The 12,139-nt window shown below is 39.7% G+C and overlaps 1 long non-coding RNA gene across 1 annotated transcript in view; it reads left to right on the forward strand.

Moving 5' to 3' along the window:
- The first annotated feature begins 3,975 nt into the window (after window positions 1-3,975).
- The window catches only part of LOC115030066, a 152,073-nt gene continuing 143,909 nt past the window's right edge, over window positions 3,976-12,139 (forward strand). The window contains exon 1 of the long non-coding RNA XR_003835662.1: window positions 3,976-4,027. This is a non-coding gene — a long non-coding RNA (uncharacterized LOC115030066). The remainder of the gene's footprint in view (window positions 4,028-12,139) is intronic.

The raw sequence follows: 12,139 nt of genomic DNA on the forward strand, positions 1-12,139 counted from the left end.
AAAGATGGCCTAGTTGGCCATCACTGGAAAGAGAGGCCCATTGGACTTGCAAACTTTATATGCCCCAGTACAGGGGAATGCCAGGGCCAAAAAGTGGGAGTAAGTGGGTAGGGGAGTGTGGGGGAGGGTATGGGGGACTTTTGGGATAGCATTGGAAATGTAAATGAGAAAAATACCTAATAAAAAATATTTTTTAAAAAAGGCAAAACTTTACTCAGACAGTACAGTGATTATCATACAGGCCTTGCCTACATTTACTGCATGTTTTTCATCTTATTGTCTTTTCTTCCATATCTCTACCTACTTTATTGTATAATGGCATCACTCAATTTCTCTAGCTTTTCTCCTTCATTGCACAAAGCAGGGCAGTTTAAAGAGTAAGGCTCTGGCTGAACCTAGGCCCCCTAAACATATGTAGCAGATGTGCAGCTTGGTTTCCATGTAGGTCCCCCAACAACAGGAGCAGGGGTCTTCTCCCTAAATCTGTTGCCTCTCTGGGGTGGGGGAAGAGTAGAGGGGGGCTCCCCCTTCTCAAAGGAGAAGGGGATGGAGGAACATGGGAAGTAGCTGCATGAGGGGGTACATGTAGGAGAGGGGGAGCTGATATTGGGATGTAAAATGAAGAAATAAATAGATTTTAAGAAAATAGTAAGGGATTTTCCAACTTTGTTCTCCTTTCTAATTCCTCCCTAACCTACATGCTCTCTTCTTGCCCTGGTTTACATTTTTTAAAAAAATTCTCAATGAGTATGCTATAGTTTGAATCTTAGGTGTCCTCCAAATTCTAATGTGTTTACCTAGCCCCTGGTACTATTAGAAAGTTTGGCCTAGTGAAAGGGTCTAAAGTCATTAAGGATGCATACTCTGATGACAATAATGGGACCCTGGTACCTTCCGTCCTCCTTTTATCACTTCTCATCCATGAGTTGAGCAATATTTTTTTTTTTTTGCATAGCAGTGCAATTCTACTTTACCATGGGGACAAAACAGTGGGGCTAATGAATTGTTCAGCAGAACATCCAATATTCTAAGCCAAAATAAACTTTTTCATTTTGTAAGTTGTATACCACAGGTATTTGCTACAATAATGGAAAATTAACTAGCAATGAAATGCTTTGCTACATTTTTGGTTTTAGCTTCAATAAAAACTCATACCTGTCAAATAAATCACATTCTTCAACAAGTAGCTTATATGTATACAAGGCATCCAGGTTATTAGGCAAATATATTAATATTACCAGAATCATATATTCATTGATTCATTTAACTCACATTTACTATATAGAATCTGAGACCCAGGAATTGAGTCCTAAGTATCAACATGAATAAGGCAGGGTCATGATCATTGAGAGTCACTCTGGGGAGTGAAGAGATGGCTCAATGAATAGGAGCATCTTTTACTCTTACAGAGGACCTGAATTCAGTTCTCAGCACCTACATGGTGGGGATTCATGATCATTCTGTAACTTCAGTTGCAGGAGATGTGACCCTCTTTTGATTTCCATGAGCACCGGGCTCTCATGTGGTACAAAGACATACATGCAGGCAGAATAGTCACAAGCAGAAAATAAAACCTAAAAGTAATCTTTTTTTTTTTAAATGTATGCTGTGTAACTCCTTCCATGGGTGTTTTGTTCCCAATTCTAAGAAGGGGCAAAGTGTCTACACTTTGGTCTTCGTTCTTCTTGAGTTTCATGTGTTTTGCAAATTGTATCTTGTATCTTGGGTATTCTAAGTTTCTGGGCTAATATCCACTTATCAGTGAGTACATATCATTTGAGCTCTTTTGTGATTGGGTTACCTCACTCAGGATGATGCCCTCCAGGTCCATCCATTTGCCTAGGAATTTCATAAATTCATTCTTTTTAATAGCTGAGTAGTACTCCATTGTGTAAATGTACCACATTTTTTGTATCCATTCCTCTGTTGAGGGACATCTGGGTTCTTTCCAGCTTCTGGCTATTATAAATATGGCTGCTATGAACATAGTGGAGCATGTGTCCTTCTTACTGGTTGGGACATCTTCTGGATATATGCCCAGGAGAGGTATTACTGGATCCTCCGGTAGTACTATGTCCAATTTTCTAAGGAACCGCCAGACTGATTTCCAAAGTGGTTGTACAAGCTTGCAATCCCACCAACAATGGAGGAGTGTTCCTCTTTCTCCAAATCCTCGCCAGCATCTGCTGTCACCTGAATTTTTGATCTTAGCCATTCTGACTGGTGTGAGGTGGAATCTCAGGGTTGTTTTGATTTGCATTTCCCTGATGATTAAGGATGTTGAACATTTTTTCAGGTGCTTCTCTGCCATTCGGTATTCCTCAGGTGAGAATTCTTTGTTCAGCTCTGAGCCCCATTTTTTAATGGGGTTATTTGATTTTCTGGAGTCCACCTTCTTGAGTTCTTTATATATATATATTGGATATTAGTCCCCTATCTGATTTAGGATAGGTAAAGATCCTTTCCCAATGGGTCAGGCCATCAGCAGGGTTAATGGGAAGTTGAAATGGCAAATTTCTTAGCTTTTATGCATCCTGTTAGGAGAGAGATCTGCATTTCTAATGATGATGAGAAAGTAGAAGTGGAGAGATGAGAGGGTGTATATTTGGGAAAGTTATTCCACTGTTCTGCATAAGCAAACCCTTCCTTTATCAGAGCTGTAGAAGATGTGGCAGCTGACACAGTGTCCTTGGGAAAATGCTCTACTGTCTTCCTACTCTACCTTCATTTTCTATGCACTCTGACCTCTTACTCTTTCAAAGCTAAAGTAACTTATTTCTATATGCTCTTTGCCCCAGTATATTTCTTTAAATAAAAAGTTAAGGTAGACAGATGTGGTGGTGTACACCTTTAATTCCAGCCCATGGGAGGCAGAGGCAGGAGGATCTGTTGAGTTTCAGGACAGCTATGGCTACAAAAAATGTTAAGGTGGTGGTACTGATTATTTTTTTCTGGAATGAACATTTTTCTCCCTCAGTTTTCTTAGTGCTTGGATCACAAGCATGTGTTACCTCCTACAGCTTGATCTCAGCTTTGGTATGATATAGACAGGGCTGCCATTTCATCACCCATCACCCCCAGCAGAACAAGAGACTGTTGACAAGGAAACTCCAAGTCCCAGGGCAGAATCTAGAACTTTATTCAATGGAGGTTCCATACTAGGGTGTCCCAACTGTACCAAGGAAGCACCAGCCCTAAACCCAGTTTGGTCAGAGCTTTCACTGCTCCTCTTATTCAGGGTCTAATGAAGAGGCTGTCCATTGCTACATCATGAGTTCATCATTCCTGCTGACTATTTTTTCTAAGATCCTAGGCACCTGCAAGAAGAGAGCATCAAAGGGAGGTCTCAGGAGGCAGGGTAACTAGTGTGTGGCCTGTGGTGGGCTGTAGGCTACCTCAGGAATAGCTGCTAAGTGTACAAGTGGTCTGACCTTGGCCATGCCCAGCTGGCAAGGCAGGTTGAGGAGTGTGTCCCTCCTAGATATAGCCAGCTGGAAGAACCAGCCACACCTTCTCTAGGCTGGGTGGGTTCTGGTGCTCCCACAAGGGGGAGAATGGGGATGGGGTGGGGGACCTCTGTGAGGGGTCAGTTGGGCCCTGAAGGCCTCAGCAATAGTCCAGAAAGCATGTGGAAGATGTGTAGAGTTCGCTTAGAGAGTCTGAGAGGTGAGGGAGCCCCGCGACAGGCTCAGCAGGAGGGCGGATAGTTGTGTGACCAGGCAAGCTGTGCTGAGCTCTACTGTGGCGCCGCCTCCTGGTAGAGGCTGGCACTGAGCCTGTGGGTAGGGGCGGCTGGAGACCGCCTCTCATGCGGTCCCTCTACCTGCTGGGGGCGGGGTGGAAGAAAGGCGGGCTCCAAGCGAGTGGGTGAGTCACTCCTGTCCCTTGGGTTAGGAGCGTCAGGACTTCTCTCCTTTCCCGGGGTCTGCGCATCGGCTCCAGTTCTGCGACTTCCTCGGCTACTCTCCTGGGCGGCGCGATTCCCATCTGAGGCTGGACCAGTCCTTTCCTTGTAAGTGAGGACTAGGTAAGTTCTCACCATTCGATACACTCTGTTAGGGTGCTGGCTGCGTGGAGGGGTGGGGGTGGGGGGTCTTCCAGACCTTGTCTCTGTCTGCTTTTTCTTCCTTTCTCTGGTTCTTTCCACTGTAGACAGAAAGTTAGATTTAAAAAAAAAAAAAAAAAAAAAAAACACGTCAGAGACTATCAAATCCTTGCTTAGACCCCCAGCTAAAACCAAACTCTGGAGCAGTGTTCTTAATTTTTCGGGTACCTTCAAATGTCTTGATGCGGCGTTTATGGGACAACGGATGTTTGATTTGTTTTGTCTTTGCTTACTTAAGCCCCCTTTTGTTCCTGAGCAATTTTTAGAGGTGGGGACAGGCGAGCTCAAGAGCCGAGCTGGGGGCTTTGCTTTCTTTATTCAGCAAGGTGGCAGGGTGTCTCACTGTGCCTTGAGTTGGGATCTTGGAGGAACCCTTTAGCCCAGAACACAACACACCGGAGCTGGAAAAGAACTGCAGTTATTGCATACCTATAAAGTGATCACAGACAGAATCAAAATATTTTGGAGGGACAATCTGTGCCAATGCAACAAAAATGTTGAGACAATTCATTAAAAGACTCCATGGAATATTCTAGGGAAAAAATTGGAGGCTATTGCTGCTTTTTTTATTTTCTGTTTTCAGAGATGCTTCAAAGCCTATTATTTCCTTTGCAGGAAGATCAATGAGAACCTATTCTGTTTCTTAGAAGGATTTGCCAGTACAAAGCTACACGTTAGTTTGTCTTCTATCCGTGTATCCTGCAAGGGAGTGTCAAAACTCATTGCTTTTAGAAAAATCAGCTTGGGGAGGGGGCGTTTCTCATTTCACTACCATTAAGCAGCAAAATGTTTCTGTGACCGTTACACTCTAATTATTGCTGTCGTTTTGAATAGGAGTAACAGAGAGAGCATGTGATATGCATGAAGCTGTGGCTCATGTTGACAGCCGACTGCTTGTCAGCATTATTCAGTCTAATGTGATATATTAACAGGTGGTCTGAACTGACATCACAAAATTATTCTGTCCTAGAAAACTTACCCGATGGTATGGTACCAAAGTATTCTTAACCCCAGGATTGGTTTTTATCTTGTGCGAGAAATATGGATGTGGGAATATTTTGTGGCAATTTATTAGCCCCTGATTATAGATGGCTATTTTCTGAATTGTCCTATGGATTACAATCTATGACTATAGGAAAAAAGCCCTCCTATCCCTCTTGGAAAAAAATTAGTGAAACTTTAGATGGTTAGTCAGAGAGCCCTTAATGCTCCCTTCTCAGTGACCCTCACGAAGCTTTTAAAATAAGTTATATTTCCCACTTCCCTGATAACCTAGCTCTTCACACTTTTATCATGACTCTTATTCACATTTTTGTCAGTGAGATTCCATAAAGTAGAGGTACATTGGAAACATGAGTAAATGATTAAATCATTTTGCAATTCATATTTCTCAAACAATTTATGGGCAACCTTTCTCTCCACCCCTAGAATATAATAATATAATCTATATAATTCAATGGTATTCAAAATGTGGGTCATCAGATTATACTGTTTTAAAAATAAATAGAAATATGCATATATACAAGTCCATATGTTTCACACACATACACATATCTATTTTAAAAGTACTTTTAGTAATAGAGAAGTTTGACAGCAATTGAATACAATTGTCCAATAATGTTGGGGCTCTGGGACAATACCTTACCTTTATGATTTCAGAACAGCTTCAACAGCTCCAGATATGATGCCCTTATACTGTATTCAAGTGCAAGAAACAAAGGATAGAAAAGAGCAAGGTATTTTCCTTCATGCAACTTCCTCTTTGCAGAGGAGAAAAAAATCCTATTTCCCTCAAAGTTTCCTAACAAATACCCCTTTTACCTCATTGTCAGGATCTGGGGGCATATAAACTGCTCTGAGTGGCAAGAGTGGTTGGGGAAACAGCAGGCCTTTTAGCTTCTATAATGGAAGGCTTATTGGGAGGGGTGTTGTTGATGGATTTGGAGAGCTAGCCAGAAGTTTTGCTAGGATGCTATGAAAATTTTTGTTTGAAATTGTGTTTGTGTTATTGGTTGGACCAAGCACTACTCAAGGTGGTAAAATCACATTTAGAAAAGATTCCATCTTGTTCAAAACCTTGTCTATGAAACCTTCATGTGTTGAACATTAATGCATATCTTGAGATTTTTAAGAGGCTTGACAATGGGACTCTGACGTTTACAAGTAAGGACTTGGAAAAGAGAGTAGGATTGGATGTTGTCCTTGGGGTAGAGCTTTCGTCACTGAATACTTCTGGCTTTATAAGAAAAGGGAGAAGACCAGGGAGGTTTTCAATTACTTTGTGAAACCCTGTATAACACACACAAACACCCCAAAACGGACTAATATGTTAACATTCAGAAGCTATAGCCTATATATATCCACATTCACATATAAATATGATATGCCTTCCATCAATATTAAATATAAACCAGGGTTTAGAGATATAGGGATATGGAAAAGATTTAGTACTTAAATGATGTTTAGTGCTGTTATACTAGAGCCTGGTGTGAGGATTTATAGAATCTAAGTCTTATCCGTTGGATCCTGGGGAGCCTGGAGGCAATGTAACAAGAGAAACTATGAAAACCTATCAAAACTGGGTGCTAAGAGATTTTCTTGAGGGAGGGACTTCTGTGTACTTGTCCTGTGGAAGATGTCCTACTGAAGGGCATTGGTTGGGGTGGGAGATAAAACCAAAATAAAAGGCCAAATAACAAATGATGATATATGAGGGGAACACTGTTGTCATGCACTGACAGCTGCTATTCTTGACTTCCTTCAAGTAGGAGTCCTCAATGTCTAGAAAGACCAACTTTGAAAACAACGGTCGGAGATTGAATAGGCAAGGATTAAGAGATTGAAATTGTAGATGTTAGATCTTAGAGCTCTGAGTCTTGGATGGTTTGCCTGTTAAGCCTGGTGTAGATATGAATAGCTTTCAAAGATTGCTTCACAGTAACAATTATCAGAAGGCTTTTTAAAAACCCAGATTTACGGGTTAATCCTTAGATCATTTATTGGAACTGTTTGGGAATGGAAACCAAGTTTATTAGTGTTTTAAAAACTCCAATAAATTCCAGTACCTACTTGAGTCTGGAGACTCTTAATTTTCTGCAACTGCCACACTAAATACCACAAAGGAAATGAGATAAAGAAAATACATTTATTTTCCCTGAGTCCTAGAGATAAAACATCCAAGATCAAAGTATCAATAGGCTTTTCTACTTGTGAAGCTAATCCCTTTGATTTGTATGCAGTTGCCTTCTTGCTGTGTTAGTAATAGCCTTTCTTCTGTGCATATCCGTGGTGTGAAATCCTCTTCCTGAGGACAAAAATCACAGCAGAAAGTTTACCATAATGCCCTCATTTTCATGTGATCAAATTGTTATAAGACCTGTTTCCAAATATAGTTATATTCTCAGGGCCTTGCTGTCAGAATTTGAACATAATACCGTGGAGGAAGGATACCATTCAACATATGACTTCTATGACTGCTGTATAAGCATGGTAGTTCTTACATTTAGATGTGAATATAAACTACCCAGAAACTTTGTGAAAATGCAGAACCAAGATGAGGCATGAGAGTGCAGAGTTATTCCAGATTCCTGGTCATCTAATGTTGCTGGCTCATGGACTGTCTTTTAAGTAGTGAGGTCTGTGTAGATCAGTGGTTATCAAGCTGTAGGAGTCACCAAGCTCAACATGAAGGAATTGTTAGAGACAGATTTCTGGGGTCTGATCTCAGAATTTCTGATTCCAGTAGTTTTGGGGAGATCCCAAGAATTTGCATTTCCAACAAGTTCCCAGACAATGTCCATGTCATTGTCTAGGGATGATGTTTTTGCAAGCCACAGATCCCTCATATTTTCACATTGTATGGTATTGGTGAAGTCAAGGTCATTGCATATAGCACACTATGTGAAGTTTATGATATTTGCTATCTTAATACTGACAGTATTACATTTGTCAACATTAGCCCCCTCCAATAGAACAGTGGATTAGAAAACGCTTCATTGGAAGTTTTATATGTCTTCTAGAAGTAGAGGTAGGTGGATACATGTAGCCTCACTTGTCTCTAGTGACGTTCTTTAACAAGAGAGCTAACTTGCAGCTTGCTATTTTTACCAGCTTAAAGGTGATTATATAAGATTTCTATGCAATTTTAAAAGGTTTAACCGCTCTAGGGAATATATGTCTCCCAAAGGAGCAATGGGAATTTCTCAAAACACATTAATTTAAAATAATTTCTTATTTGGGGGACATCATTTCTGCACGAGACTCATAGTGTACTACATCCAATGGTATTTCTTCCCCAAATAACTGGAGATGAGAAAAAAAATTTGTGTGTTTCTTGAGAGTTAAATGAGTAAGATTCATTTCTGTGGATGTTTTTAATTATTTATAAAATATGTATCTAGCACTTTTATCACCTCATGAATGTGTATATATATTTTCATTATTGTTAATGTTATGCATTATATGCATTCATTTCTAATTCAGTAAAACAAGATTATATTTTTTGAAGATTTATTTTATCACTTAATTATTTGGGGGTGAGTTAGTATGGGTATGTATGTGGACAATGTGCATGTTTGTGAAAATATCAGAAAAGGATATCAGATCTCTGCTGGAGTTACAGGCTGTTTATGAGCCACCTAATGAGAGTGCTGGTAACTGAACTTAGGTCTTCTTCAAGAGCAGTATGCACTCTTAAACACTGGCTAGCTCCCCTAACTCCACAGTGAAGTTTCTTTATGCCCCATTTACTCTGGAGCTAGATAGAAAAAAAAATTGCTTTGCTAAAATATTTCCCTAGTACATTTTCCAAAATTATGCTAGATATAAAGGGTTTTTATTATGAGTAAACCACTCCTTTAGCTCTGAAAAAGCAAGTGATATCTTTTCCCCATTTGGTAAGTGTTTTGAGTTTACCTTCCCAGCTTTTCCCCAATTTGCACTTGTTGTTTTTGTCATCCCTTTCCCTGTGCACTGTCTAGGGGAAGTGTTTTAGGTAGTGTTTCTAGTCTAAGCATCTGTTTCACTTGATAAGACAAGCCCATTTGTTAAGATGGATACAACAGGCTGTCAGAGCGCCATGAGATTAAATATTTGAACTGTTACAGTGAATTCTGCTTCTCCTGATTTCGTGCTCAGCAATCAACCTTATGACACCACATGTTCACTGCCTACAGGGAGAGGACAACCTGGTCAGGCTATTTGGTTTGCCTGACAGTTCCATTTTTTTCATTGTAAATTATTAAGCCAACACTGGCTTTAAACACTTCTGACTGTTGTGGGAATGAGTCCGCAGGAAGCACCTAAGCCTGATCAATTCAAGGCCACTGATAAGATCTCTTATCTGACAGATGGCTCCAGGCCAAGTCCCGATGCTGCTGACTCACTAAAGTGAATTAAAACCAGCCAGCATTTATTACTATTAAGCATTTTCTGCATACCAAGCACCATACAATTTTATTTACCTTATCCCATTTAGCTCTCATTATAACTCTGAGAGTTATTAGGTATTTTCATTTCATAATTTAAAGGCAGATATGTAGATTTAAAATTTGCCCGGAGTCACATGGCTACTATGATAGAATTTTTTTTAATTTAACTTATTATTTTTTTAAATATCAATTCCCTTATGGCATTTTTATATAAATTTAGTCTGGGTTTCATGTCTCACCCCGACTTACTCTCTGCTTTCCCCCATATGCTTGTCCCTATCCATGCTTGTACACTTCTGCTCTTAGTATTTTTTTTTCCACTCCTAGTGACAGAAACCTTGAGTTGCCCTCCAGTATTCATCCTCACATTCTCTCTATGGAACTGAATCCCAATTTTCTTGCTAGTGGCAGTGTATTTCATGAATAGTCGATCATATAGCATCTCTCACACCTGAATGGATGTGAAGCTATGACAGAATTTTCCACTGAGAGAAAACTGTTTTGTGGACTACATCTCAGAAGCCTGAGGACAGGGAGTTGTCATGCTTGAGAGGAGAGCCTTTTCCTCCCCTCCGCTTCTTTTTGTTTTGGGTAGAGAATGCAAACATGAAAGCTGCTGTCACCTTAGACCATGGGAGAGCTTGCTCAAGGTCAGCTAGCCTTGGGCTCATTGCAACAGCCAAGTGAAGAAGAAAACCTGGCCTGTGTGGGTACCAGGGAACTTCTGTGGCAGTCCTACTCCAGGTATATTTGTCTGTTAACAGAACTAACTGCCATTCTCTGACCAGAGGAAGCAAAATCAGAATGGTTATTTGGTAGGCAGTAGACAGTATCTACACAGTATATGCCAAAGACCCAATATGTTAACTGTAACATATGTTTGGATTTCAATTCTGCCACTTACTAGCTGTGTCTACTGCATACACCCTTACAGCATTTTAAAACCCATACATGTATATATATATTATATGTTGATCATATTCTCAGTCATTCATTGACTCTTCCTTGTCTTGCCCTTCACCCTATATTAGTTCCTCTTGTCCTGCTTGATGGTTTAAAATGTTTATTACATTTATTTGTTTGTTTGCTTATTTATTTATCTATTTATTTATATGAATGTGTGTCTTATTCCCCTTGATGGTTTAAAATGCTTATTACATCAATCTATCTATCTATCTATCTATCTATCTATCTATCTATCTATCTATCTATCATATATCTATCTCTGTAAATGAGTTTGTGTCTGCACCCCCCCCCCCAAGCACATGCATGCACTTGAACTAGCACTAGCATACAAACATGCACACAGAGGTCAGAGGATAATTTTTAGAGGCCGTTTCTCCCTTTTACCGTGTTGGGGCCTGGGGATTGATCTGAAGTCATCAGGCTTGGTGAAAAGCATCTTTGCTGGCTGAGTCACCTTGCCAGTTAAACATTTGTCTGTCTGTCTACTGATTTGTATCTTGGGGTTGTGAAGCCTGTGCCATGATGGGACAACTTTCAAGTGTTGGTTCTCTCTTCCATCATGTGGGTCTGGAATCAAACTCAGGTCATTAGGTTTAGTACCTTTACCCATTTAGCCATCTCACTGGCCCATCCTTGCACAGTTTACTTCTGTTTTTATTTTGTACATAAATGCATTATGGTTTGTGTCTACATAAATCTAGGAACCACAAATTAAATAAAAAGTGACCATCCTGAGAGATTCAGTTCAGCTTTTAGTCAAGCCTCTGGTCTAGTAACTAACTTGTATATTCAGGTAGTGCCTCCTCTAAATCATAGTGACTCTCTCAGGTTCTATACTAGGGCTTCTTTGATATTTCCACACTAATGTTTGTTGGAGTACCCTAGCACTCCAGGATTCAACCCTTCACTTCCTTGTCAAATGGGAGTTGGAAATGGATCCTCTTTTATTACTACCTTTGAATACATAACTCTCTTTTGTATTTTTGTATAGTTTGATTTTAAGAGGCTCTCCAAGGATCTAAATAAGATTAAACTCTAATTTTCTACAGTTGTAGATAAGTTAGAAATATTAGTCTTCTTTTTACCTAACTTCCTACTTCTATTCACTGAAAACTCTACCCCAACCAAATTTACCTGTGTACAAACCTTAGTTTCAGTCATTGTATTCCAGAGGAACTTATTTTAATTTTGACTCAATATTTTATATAGTTAGTCTGGATTCTTCCTTGTAGCAATAATTAATTCATTTCATTCTAAAAACAAATAACTATACTTTTCTATTTTCCTATAAATAGATGATTAGATTATTCTAGTTTTTTAATTATGAATCTTGGTATGATGGACATTTTGTAGTCAAGGCTATATTGTGAGACCTTGTCTCAAAAATATCTGCATTTTATAATATCACCAGTACTGTAATGTGACATGAAAGATGCCTGGGGTTTCTTTGGGTGATACAGTCATGGATTCTGCTAATGTCACTGTAATTTGTTGCCTGCATTTTTAATTGAAGCACATACTGAATTTCAGTTAGAGATTAGTAGATGTAAGGAGTTACAGAGACAAAGTTTGGAGCTAAGAAGAAAGGATAGACTATCTAGAGACTACCCCACCCAGGGATCCATCCCATAACCAGCCA

The sequence above is a fragment of the Mus caroli genome, chromosome X (genome assembly GCF_900094665.2).
Source record: "Mus caroli chromosome X, CAROLI_EIJ_v1.1, whole genome shotgun sequence".
Lineage (NCBI taxonomy): Eukaryota > Metazoa > Chordata > Mammalia > Rodentia > Muridae > Mus > Mus caroli.